This window comes from Solanum pennellii, chromosome 3 (genome assembly GCF_001406875.1).
Source record: "Solanum pennellii chromosome 3, SPENNV200".
NCBI classification, from domain to species: Eukaryota; Viridiplantae; Streptophyta; class Magnoliopsida; order Solanales; family Solanaceae; genus Solanum; species Solanum pennellii.
In genome coordinates, this window is record NC_028639.1 from 29,671,829 (window position 1) to 29,685,117 (window position 13,289).

The window sequence follows — 13,289 nt, forward strand, 5'->3', positions numbered from 1 at the left end:
TTTTGAGAGGGACTCAAAAATTCTCCAGAAGAAGTCTCCTCTTCAGCAAGTCAGACAAAAGACATTTCGAATTTGCGACTGGGACAGAATTTTTGAGAAGATCTCAAAAATTCCGCGATCTGTTCGGTTGCAATGGAAAGATGAGCAAGATACTAAACCGGGACAGAAATTTTGAGGATGGCCTCAAAATTTCGTCATGGGTCCCCCCTACAAGTCCGGAATGCCTCTGGAACTCATCAGCGAGTGTTGGATTCAAAGGAGCTCGTTAAGCCTGACGTGACATGACTTGGCAGTGACTTTTTCAAGATACTATTTCTTAAAAATTTCTTGTTTCTCTTAAAATTTCCCTTTTTATATTTCATCTGTTTTGGCGTAAGATATTTTCTTATCTATCAAGAGTCGGGAAATCGGGAAATCAACTGGAGATATCAAGACTAGGAGCGAGCAACTGAAGGAATCGACACAGATCAGTATGTTTTAAAACTGACAATTTTTCTGTGGATGCAGGTTGATAATTTTGCTTTGAAGTCGGCCGAATTATCCCGACGGACGAATACGGAGAGCTCCCGAAGAGGAGAAAACTATCTCCGAAATTAGTGATCTTACTGAAAGCAGGAGGCAATTCATATAGTTTGTGGGAAGATGCTTGTGAATGTGTTTGTTTATTTCAAACCATTCTCAACAATGGGAAGTTTGCAAAAGTGTCTGGCCAGATTCAAAGGTGAATCAAACAGAAATCTTAGCAAGGATTTCACGATTTCCATAGAGGACGCTATTCGCATTGCGTTATCAAAGCAAGATGATTATTGTCGATCAAGACAGTGCATTACCTCAGAGGAGACAGTTATGCAATTATTATTTTATCATTATCGATCAAATCGATATATTATTTGGAGATCATCTTGCCGTTACTATCCACGGGGGCGATATAAATAGTCATACATCGCGGAATCACGCATCGCGGAATTTATACACTGAAGAATCATGCATAGCGGAATCATGCATCGCGGAATCATGCATCGCGGAAATCATGCATCGCGGAATCATGCATAGCGGAATCATGCATCGCGGAATCATGCATCGCGGAAATCATGCATCGCGGAAGTCATATACTGCTGAAGAATCATGCATCGCGGAANAAATTTATATATCGCGAGAAGACTTTATACCTCGCTTGAATTTATGCACGACGAGAAGATTTCATGCCTCGTCAAAATTTATATATCACGAGAAGACTTTATACCTGGCTCGAATTTATGCACGACGAGAAGATTTTATGCCTCGTCAAATTTATATATCGCGAGAAGGCTTTATCCCTCGCTGACAATTATGTACGACGAGAAGATTTCATGCCTCGTCGAAATTTACTACATCGCGAGAAGAATTTATGCCTCGCTGGAATTCATGCATAGCGAAATCATGCATCGCGGAAGTCATATACTGCTGAAGAATCATGCATCGCGGAAGTCATATACTGCTGAAGAATCATGCATCGCGGAAGTCATATACTGCTGAAGAATCATGCATCGCGGAAGTCATATACTGCTGAAGAATCATGCATCGCGGAAGTCATATACTGCTGAAGAATCATGCATCGCGGAAGTCATATACTGCTGAAGAATCATGCATCGCGGAAGTCATATACTGCTGAAGAATCATGCATCGCGGAAGTCATATACTGCTGAAGAATCATGCATCGCGGAAGTCATATACTGCTGAAGAATCATGCATCGCGGAAGTCATATACTGCTGAAGAATCATGCATCGCGGAAGTCATATACTGCTGAAGAATCATGCATCGCGGAAGTCATATACTGCTGAAGAATCATGCATCGCGGAAGTCATATACTGCTGAAGAATCATGCATCGCGGAAGTCATATACTGCTGAAGAATCATGCATCGCGGAAGTCATATACTGCTGAAGAATCATGCATCGCGGAAGTCATATACTGCTGAAGAATCATGCATCGCGGAAGTCATATACTGCTGAAGAATCATGCATCGCGGAAGTCATATACTGCTGAAGAATCATGCATCGCGGAAGTCATATACTGCTGAAGAATCATGCATCGCGGAAGTCATATACTGCTGAAGAATCATGCATCGCGGAAGTCATATACTGCTGAAGAATCATGCATCGCGGAAGTCATATACTGCTGAAGAATCATGCATCGCGGAAGTCATATACTGCTGAAGAATCATGCATCGCGGAAGTCATATACTGCTGAAGAATCATGCATCGCGGAAGTCATATACTGCTGAAGAATCATGCATCGCGGAAGTCATATACTGCTGAAGAATCATGCATCGCGGAAGTCATATACTGCTGAAGAATCATGCATCGCGGAAGTCATATACTGCTGAAGAATCATGCATCGCGGAAGTCATATACTGCTGAAGAATCATGCATCGCGGAAGTCATATACTGCTGAAGAATCATGCATCGCGGAAGTCATATACTGCTGAAGAATCATGCATCGCGGAAGTCATATACTGCTGAAGAATCATGCATCGCGGAAGTCATATACTGCTGAAGAATCATGCATCGCGGAAGTCATATACTGCTGAAGAATCATGCATCGCGGAAGTCATATACTGCTGAAGAATCATGCATCGCGGAAGTCATATACTGCTGAAGAATCATGCATCGCGGAAGTCATATACTGCTGAAGAATCATGCATCGCGGAAGTCATATACTGCTGAAGAATCATGCATCGCGGAAGTCATATACTGCTGAAGAATCATGCATCGCGGAAGTCATATACTGCTGAAGAATCATGCATCGCGGAAGTCATATACTGCTGAAGAATCATGCATCGCGGAAGTCATATACTGCTGAAGAATCATGCATCGCGGAAGTCATATACTGCTGAAGAATCATGCATCGCGGAAGTCATATACTGCTGAAGAATCATGCATCGCGGAAGTCATATACTGCTGAAGAATCATGCATCGCGGAAGTCATATACTGCTGAAGAATCATGCATCGCGGAAGTCATATACTGCTGAAGAATCATGCATCGCGGAAGTCATATACTGCTGAAGAATCATGCATCGCGGAAGTCATATACTGCTGAAGAATCATGCATCGCGGAAGTCATATACTGCTGAAGAATCATGCATCGCGGAAGTCATATACTGCTGAAGAATCATGCATCGCGGAAGTCATATACTGCTGAAGAATCATGCATCGCGGAAGTCATATACTGCTGAAGAATCATGCATCGCGGAAGTCATATACTGCTGAAGAATCATGCATCGCGGAAATCATGCATCGCGAGTCTTTAATTATGCACGACGAGAAGATTTTATGCCTCGTCAAATTTATATATCACGAGAAGGCTTTATACCTCGCTGGAATTTACGCACGACGAGAAGATTTCATGCCTCGTCAAATTTATATATCGCGAGAAGGCTTTATACCTCGCTGGAATTTATGCTCGACGAGAAGACTTCATGCCTCGTCAAATTTATATATCGCGAGAAGGCTTTATACCTCGCTGGAATTTATGCACGACGAGAAGATTTCATGCCTCGTCAAATTTATATATCGCGAGAAGACTTTATACCTCGCTTGAATTTATGCACGACGAGAAGATTTCATGCCTCGTCAAATTTAGACATCGCGAGAAGAGCTCATACCTCGCCGAAATTTATGCATCGCGAGAAGATTTCATGCCTCGCTGAAAGTTATGCATTGCGAGAGGATTTCATACCTCGCAGGAATTTACGTATCGTGGGAAGATATTCATGCCCCGCAAGAGGACATACCTGGATAAAGAAAGGGAAATCGTGCATCCCGAGAGCAATATTTATCCATCAGCCTCAACTGCATCTTTTATTTTGATGAAAAATAAATGTCAAGAAGAGCATCAAAGATAACGACAAAAGAGACATCAATATCGCATCAACATTTATTTATTTATTTTAGCATCAAATGAAGAGTACACTGAAGATTTTATTTACAAAGCACAAGGCATAAGCTTTATTTGCTAGATGTCAGACCGATCGAGTCGACGTCGAATATTGAGGAGAACAATGAAGTGTCGGCACGGTAAAAAAGACACTGTCTCCCATCCTAATTGCATTTTTTAAGCTGACGAGTTTTATCTCAGTCTTTGTCGAGAGCATCCAAGAGGATGAATTCTCAAACAAAACCACAGGTGCGGACGACATCAAAAGGGATGCAGCACAACGTGGAACTTTTTCTTAGCAGCGAACTGGGACACAGTCCAAAGAGGAATGTCAAACTCTTAGGACGCGAGCAGAGGAGCGACTTCCACCACGATCGAACCACCCTCTCGAAACATGCGGGTTTTTCTTTAGTTCTGTCAGTTTCAGTCTCGCATCCAGAAGTTTCGATTTATCGGAAGCAAGTTTCCAATCTGAGTGACAATGCGCCAAGAGTTTTGGAAATTATGTCCGTGTAAGTTCTTAAGTATGGGTGTGAAGCGCGCCACATTCATGGCTAAGAGGTTACAAGCTTCCTTTTCATACTCGTTACTTTGTCACTCGTCCAAGACCGAAGGTTATCTAGCATAATAGATTTCTTTTCCACCGATCGAGTCGAACTACACACAGCCTGATTCCGAAAGTTTAAGGATATGTAGGCGTATTCAATGTTGAAACTCGGCTGTACTCCAACATTCGCTCTCGAATTCTATTCTTGAGCATTTCGATACCTTCATAATTCGGTGTCGAGGTGGCTTTTGATTCTTTCAAATCGTGCGGTAAATCAAGCTTGTCGAACTACAAGTGGCCTGAATTCTCATATAGCCTGAGATATGTAGGAGACCCGTTTTCAAGGGTTCGGCCATAATTCCTAAACTCTTTGTCAAATCCTTCTTTCTTTTTTTTTTTAAAAAAAAAAACGAACGAATGGAGTTGGTCAAAATTGGCTCGGTCAATTTCATTTTCCTCGAGTTGCTTGCACCAACCCAAGTAAAATGAGGGACAGTTGTTGACACCCAATTTTTGACCCACGTTGGTATAAATTAATTATCGAGCTTCCTTAATTTTTCGAATATCTTAAATTAATCAATTTTATAAATTTTACGGATATGATAATATAATACATGAGAGTTATATTACTTCGAATACCTTTCGCCATGATTTTTAGGTGATATACATATTTACATAATTTTGTATATAAGTAGTATATCTTATGCTTATCTCAAAAACCATCAAAATATACATCTAAATATTTTATTAAACTAGTTTAATTTAAATTATAATTATACCTTTGAAGCACTATTTTTACAATTTAAATAATTATGTTATTAAATAAATAAGCTCGTTAATAAATTTATACCAAATTCGTTTTTATATCAATTGGCTATTATTCAAATTGAACTCTTTTCCCATTTAATTTGGAAGAGCCAAATTTGGGCCCCTCACCTTATTCCTAATTTCCAGGCCCACCTTCCCCCTTCTCTTCCGCCATTTCAATTAAATTCCCAGGCCCATCTCGACTTACCCACACCCAGCCCAATCCAATTCCCTTCAGACGGCCCACCTAATCCCTCCTCAACCCAATTCCAACAGCCCAACTCCACTAACCCCTTAACCCGACCCAAATTCCCAATTCCCCCCTTCCTCTTCCCCGTTCCTCACGCCATTTACAGAAAGGAGAAAGAACAAACAATCGCCAGAAAACGCAGAAAAAAACAAAAAAAAACAGAGCCCATAAACGGAAACCCCTTCCCCACGCGAAATCCCGACCCTCGCGTCTCCCTCACGCACAGCCTCCCCTCTCTTACTCCTCTCCTCGCATCTCCTCACGCGTACGCTCTACTCTCCTCGTCAGTACGCGTACACCCAAGCTCCTCGCCAGCACGCCTCGCAGCAGGGCAGGCTGGCTATCGCAGCTTTGCCAGACGCGTCTCTCGTCCTTGCAGCGCGAGATCGCGCCACGTTGCCTCGCAAGGACGCCCATTTGATCTGGGTCGTTCACCTCGTCACTGTTCCGTTGGAATGGGACGAATTCAGAGCATCAAGACAACATATTCCCTCAGATTTGGAGAGGATTTCAAATTTCAAATTCGAATTTGGGCGGAAAAAGGCCATCTTTCAGTGATTCCAAAAACCCTAAAAATTTTCTATATAAACCCCTTACTTCTTCAGTTTTGGGGTTAGAGTTTCGGGGATTGGGAAGGAATTTTCAAGAAAAAAAAAATAATAATAACACTGTTTCTTTCCTGTCCGCGGTAGAAGAACAGGGGGATTTTTGAGAAAACTTTGGGATAAAGTCGAAACTCTCTTTTGTGCAAAGAAGCTTTGGTTTTTTCTGTTTCTTGAAGAACAAAGGGTGGGAGATTGTTAAGTTGGTCGATTCTTTGTGAGAGTAGCGTTCGAATCACTTAGAAAGGCCTACGAGAAACTGAAAAGAAATCGGGAGATTGCTGTTGAGTCACAGTGCGCTAGACTGCCGGTTTCCGTTTGGACGCCGTCGCTGTGGTTCGAGGGTGGTTTCGGTGGTGGAAGTTCTTGTTCGGCCTGCTCGCTCCCGTCTCGGTATCGCTGCACCCTAAATGCTAATCCTCTTTCCTTTTCGATCATGTCTTGTTCTGAATGCTTTTAGTTGTTTGGTCTCCCCTGAATTTGATGTACATGGTGGTTTCTCGTTTGGTCTTGCTGCACCGATATGTATGTTTTCGAGTCGTTTCTGTTCTCTCTCCCTCTTCGAGTCTCTGCGATGTAGAGTCATGAAGTGGTCTAGAGCGAGAGATAGCATTCGTCGCCTGAGTTTTGCTTATGTAGCTTTGCGATATGTCTTGGTTTAGCTGTCTAATCTTCATCTTCCATCGAAATATCATGTTGATTTCGTATATTCGTAAACACCTTGTTGGGTTCGTTTTCGTTTGCGTTTTTGTTTAGTCTGTGAATTTGTGTTCCCTCGTTGGCTCGCTATGTGGTTTCTATCAATAACATGCTTTCCTTGTTATTAGTTTAAGGTTGTTTAAAATTTGTGCGTATGAGCATTAGATGGGTTGCTCAGGGACTATTGCTATTTTATGTCTAATACACATTTGCATATACCTGAATCTGCATCACTGCTCCCCTCTCGACACTTAGCTCCCATCTCATCATTCTGCCCATTGACTGTGATTTTTTTTAAATGCATATTTTATATATATATATATTTTTTTCATCTGGCTCGTTCCGTTTTGTTGACTTATTTCAAATGGTAGTTTAGTTTGATGTCTTATGTTGTTGAAAGTATTTTTTGTTTTCTTAGGCAGAGTCTTGATTTAGGCACTAGAATTTTGTTTGTTTGCTCGATGTAATTGAAGTGTTGTTTTTCTATGAATGAAAAATGAGATTTGGCAAAGGAGGGAGCTAATTAGTACATGAATGAAGAAAATAAGTTTGGTCTATGTAGTGTTCGGATGCGTCATTTTGTAGATTCATTATTTTGGCCATGTAATTATGTGTTTCTAATTGAAATTGAGAATCTATTAGAGAGCATGTGCTAATTTATTTATTTTGCTTGTGGCATGTAAATCTGCTTGAGTTCACCACGAACTCTCCTTCTTTGCATTTCGAGAGAGTCGTAAAGACTCACATGTTTCTATCCTTGAAGTCAGCCCGTCAAGGCATTCATACACGAGAATCAAAGTTCCATGAAGATCGTGGAAAATTTGAAGAAGTGGGATTAGGAGATTTCCTTTTTTTATATTTTTTTTTATTTTACTTGTAATGGGCATAAGCCCTTGTCTTTTTTTTTTAATTTCTTGTATTTTATTTTATATGTTTAGAATAGGACGGGTGAAAATGGGTAAAAACTCAAAGACAGGTGGGTCCAAGTTTCGGTCAAGGAGAACAGAACCCGAAAACTTGGACCCAAATCTCTCTCTCTCTCTCTCTCTCCCACTTTACTATTTGTTTATGCGTTTGTTTAACTGTCGTATAGTTTAGGGTTAGAAAATTCCAAACCCCGTCGAAGCGCCTTTCAAACCTTGTCAAACTTAAAACTAATTTCTAAACGATTATTTGTTTCAAATTTGTAGAGCTTGTTTAGATAAAACCTTAAGAAAGTTTAGCTCAGAAATAGACTCGCAAAATTGCAAGATAAATATTTCGAAACTTGTAAATTTGTCTAAATGAAACTTTAATAAGTTCAAAATAACAAAAGATTCGCAAATCATTAAGAATAGTCAAATAAGTTAATCGTCGGAAAACCGTAGTAAACGGAGCGTCTTAGGTGCTTTCTTTCGAAACCTTCCTACGACGCTAATAGGAATCCCGAACCCCTTTAAATGTTTTCAAAAACGATTTTTTCTGTTTTAGTTGTTTTGAGAACGAGTTTTCTTAATTTTACTTAAAAAAATTAAGTGGCGACTCCTAAAAGTCGAAAATACCTCGAAAATAAAACGAACTCCTTTCGAATTCATTTTTTTTAATAAAACATAGGGAATTCTTGTCAATGGAAATGCTAAGAGAATCCCAGTTCTGCTCCAAATCTGCGGCAAATTTTGGAGTGACTACATAGAGAAAATTGTATAACTCCTTGATGTTATTCTGGAATGGAATTCTACAAGAAACTATGCGCTTCTCGGTTTCAATCTTTTTGAAAGCTTTCCAGACAAGGTTTTGTTCATCCCGAGCAGTATGCCCTTCTTCAAGGGCAAGAAGACCAAGATAGTTAAGAAGGATTTCTCTAATCAATTTAGCATAAGAAGGATATCTCTAATTGGTTTAGCCTAACCGTCTCTATCATCTCCTTGAAGAATCCCGAACAAGTCAGAACTGATCCTCAAAACACTCTTACCTTTAACCAAAGATCCCAGCTTCACCATTCATATAAGGTGTGGATTTCTCTTTACCGCATGAAATAAACAGCGAAAGACACTCACAATAGATTCTTCTTCCTATAAAGAGAAATCTTTGTTGTTCAAGTTGTGAAAGGGAATGTCTACCTCCCATTTGTGAATCTCAGCTTCCCAGTTAAGCAGCAAACTGGAAGAAGCTATGATTACAGGTCGAGACTTTGTAAACAACTTCAAATGTGATTGAAGAAATATTATGGCATTAAAGGGGTTTTCCCGGTGCCAGGTGGATGTGATATTATGCATCCTCCTTTGCTATGAGATAAGGGTTGTCTCAGCCTCTCGAGGGTTATATCTCCAACAACTTTTTTCCACATATTCTCAAATGCTTCATATTGATGAGGATACATCGTTGATTTGGCACTTCGGGGAAGGAAATCACACACAGTTCCTTCTGCATTAATCAGAAAAATTTGGACTGCAGATGAATTAGAGATATGAAGCCACCAACATCCAAGAGTGATGGAGACTATCCTAATTATTTCCTTTCATACCCCCCTCAAGTTATTTGAGCATGCAAATGACAAAAGTTCAGGAATTCAAAGGTGAAGCAAAAATAAATTGGAGAGCCATTTGATACAATTAAATATGAGGATAGCATGCTGAAGGAAGTAAGATTGACTAGAGCAGTAAAGTAGTTAAATCACTAGTTAGTAACTTGGAGCGAATCTGTTAGAAATATGCATAAGAACTGAACAGTCCAAGTTCTTTGTGTTGTAGGGTAGTTATTTACTGTTTAATCTTATTCTTCGTAGTTGGTTTACTTGTTAACTCTATAAATATCTATGTTATAACTAAGTAAGTAATTTTTGCTTTCATAAATTTTTTTTTGTTGGTTTATCAAACTAATGTTCCTACTTGTTCAATAACAAAAGAAGATCACATTGTTATGTTTTTTTTTCTCTAAAAACTAATAATTGGTGTCAGAGCATTTATTTCTTGACGGATCCATGGTTGGTTCATCAAAGTTAGGATTGTTATCGGAGCATTTATTTCTTGAGGAATCCGTGGGTGTTTCATCAAAGTTAGGATTGTAATCAACAAGAAAAGTTTATCAATCATGGAAGCAGAATCAACTTTTTGTGTAATGGCACCACCTGTTTTTAATGGTGATAACTATCTTAATTTGGCAGTAAGGATGGAAACTTGTCAAGATATCATGGATATGCGGAAGGCAGTCAAAGAGGATTATGAAGTTCCTCTGTTGCCTAACAATCCTACTATGGCCAATATCAAAAACCATTATGAAAGAAAACAAAAAAATCAAAGGCAAAGGCCTATTTATTTTCACCCGTCTTCTTCAATCTTCTCTCAAATTATGTCTCTAAAGTCCTCGAAATCCATCTGGGATTATATCAAGGCAGAATATGAAGGGGATGAAAGGATCGAAGGTATGCAAGTGCTAAATTTTATAAGAAATTTCGAGATGCTGAAGATGAAAATAACTGAAACCATCAAAGATTACTTTTGAAAGGCTCTTGAACATAACAAACAGTATAAGATTGCTTTGTTCCATGCATAATGATTAACGTATTGTTAAAAAGATTCTGGTAATTGTGCCATAAGGATTTTAAGCAACCAAAACTACTTTTGAAAACACGAAGGATGTGTCTAAATTACCCTTCGTAGAGTTATTGAATGCTTTGCAGGCACAAGAATAACAAAGATTCATGAGAGAAGAAGGAAATACAAAGGGAGCATTGTTTTCCAAGCCTCAAGATGGAGGCAAAAAACAAAAAGAAGAAGAACAAGAAGAATGGTGAAGGCATTTCAACAAGTACTACAATAGGAAAAACTGGACACTCAAAGAAAAGTTATCCTCCTTGTAAGCATTGTAACAACAAAGCTCATCCACCATATAAATGCTGGAGAACACCTGATGCTAAATGTAGTAAATGCAATCAACTTGGGCATGAATCAGTCATTTGCAAGAACAATGGTCAGCAACAAGAAGCAGAGGCTCAAATTGTTTATGGTTAGAAGGAAGATCAACAATTTTTTGGTACATGTTTTTCAAGCAGATCATCGAGCGAGTGTTGTTTGATTGATAATGAATGAAATAACCATAAGGCATCCTAACTTTCAGAACCATGGAACAATGACAACTTTAATTTTAAAAACTTGCTCATCATCTCGTGCTCACTGCCAGTTATCACAGGGCCCAAAAGTGGATAAAACAAGCAATAAATATCCAGCACTCCATCCATTTTATGGATTGTAGCATCAACAAGATGAATGAATAGAGGTCTAGAATCTTGCACCAACCAACCCAAAAAAGTCAAAATCTGCTCAGTTATAGCTAGATCAAAAGGGGAAGTCCTGCAGTCCCAACTTATGCATCCTCGTATTGTTCAGCATCCTCTTTACCTCAATCTCCACATTCCTTTTTACCTCAGCCTTTGGTGCAGGAGGGGTCTCTTCCCTAGATACCATCTCAACTTAGGCTTTATCCCTAGTGGGTGCTACCCTTCATCGGCCTCTGCTCCTTCTTGTACCCCTACCTAATTCGCATCTTCTCAATAGAGGCTCCCATGATGTCTTATCAGTGGGACCTACTGTGTGGCACCATTTTTTCAGATGTTAACCATTTGTGAATCGAAGAGTTAAACAAGTTAGATACTAATTTGGATCACCATATTACAATCAAAATCAAATAAACTACATAGGGAGAAGAAGATGGAGAGATTTTCCTAATGTCATGTAGCCTCTCGAAGGAAAGATTGTACATGTCTGTACCATTCTTCAAAACACTACTAGTGTCATTTTGTATAACGAGATAAAAAAACACAGGCCTCTGATACAATTTTTTTCACAACTAAAACCTTCGTGATTAATAATGGCACTAACCCTCTGAGGGGAGAACTGTTAGTACAACCCAATTAAACAATACTGACCCAAAAAAAATATTTAAACATTTATAAACATGTTTAAATAATCAATTTAAAATCAAAGTTCCCAATATACTCAATAATTTATCAAATCCAAACCTAACCAAGACTAAATTTAACCCCTAGAACCTGAAAGTCAATGTAGCAAAATTTCTAAATAAATGATGTAATATAAGGGGATGAAATAACTAAACATGAAGTAAAGAGTCAATAATGTATTTTTTTTTAGAAGAAAATGGACTAAGTTCCTAGATGAATCCATGTAGCCTAAAAAAACTAGCTTGCCCTTGAACACGAAAAGTAAACAACCTCATGAATATGCCCTAAAGGTAAATGCATCTAATTTTTAGTGGATATTGGATCTTTCATCCATTTCCCTAAAATAAAAAAAAACTTCAAAATCCCAACATTTTACCATTAAAATCATATAAAGAGGTTTCAAAAATCCCCCAGTGAAGGAAATTGCTTGAAATAAGTCATATTGGTATTAAGATTCATAACTCAATAAGTAAAAGACCTTCAATGTTCAATCTAACCAAAAAATATATGAATTATACTAATGAGAAATAATTGACAAAACTAATCTTTGAGAAATGAACACAAACAAAATACACTTAAAAAGAAAAATAGTTTTTATGTAAGACCTTATATATGCGTACCAACATGATGAATTTTTAAAAATATACGTACTTATAAAATTAGGGTTTATGTTTCGAAAAGTTATAACTTTTAAAAAGAAGGGTCTTCGTATTGTAACAACTTAAAGACTTAAAACACTTACAAATCAAAGAAAACATTAAAATATTAGATGTACTAATAAAATTAGGGTTTAGATTTAAAAATATGTAATTATACAATNCATATGTAATTCTTCATAGTTCCACCTTGATTTCCTTGACCTTGGTGCCAATTTTCCTGATTGGAGCCTTGGGCGTTCAGCCAGAAACCCCCCGTCTGCTCAGTCACTTCATAAGAATCTTCTTCATAGTAGTACTCATCAACCGGTGGTGGTGGTTTAGCCAAATAGTTTACCGCATTTACCTTTTCTGCACCCCCGGTGACATGTTTTAGCACCAACCCAAGCTCAGTTCTCATTTGATTCATCTCTTCATGAATCTCATCTACAGCTGGGTTATGTGAAGTTTGCACTGCAAAAGTGTTTCTCTCAATATTTCACTTCGTAGTGCTCCGCTGAATTTATCCCAAGAACTGCTTACTGACTCCCGTGGTAATGCCACAAAGTTGTTCACCCTATCTTTGTGGTTTAGCTTTTTAGAAACCGGGTAATACCTTGCTAGGAACGCATCTCTCAATTGCTCCGATGTATAGATTGAATTGTAAGGAAACTCAGTAAACCAAAATTGTGGCCTCCCCCGTCAGTGAGAGAGGGAATACTCTTAATCCAATTACATCCATGTCTATGTATGGCGTCCATACACAACTATTACACACCGACCTTAGTTTGGCGACATAATCATATAGATCCTCAGATGGTAGCCCCATAAACAAACCTCTGGCGATGAGAATCTGCATCAAGATACTAGTTACCACAAAAGTATGACCATGTCGTA

The 13,289-nt window shown here is 38.8% G+C and overlaps 1 pseudogene; it reads right to left on the reverse strand.

The window, feature by feature from the left end:
* The window catches only part of LOC107013298, a 21,755-nt pseudogene extending 8,942 nt beyond the window's left edge, over nucleotides 1–12,813 (reverse strand).
* Nucleotides 12,814–13,289: the final 476 nt, after the last annotated feature.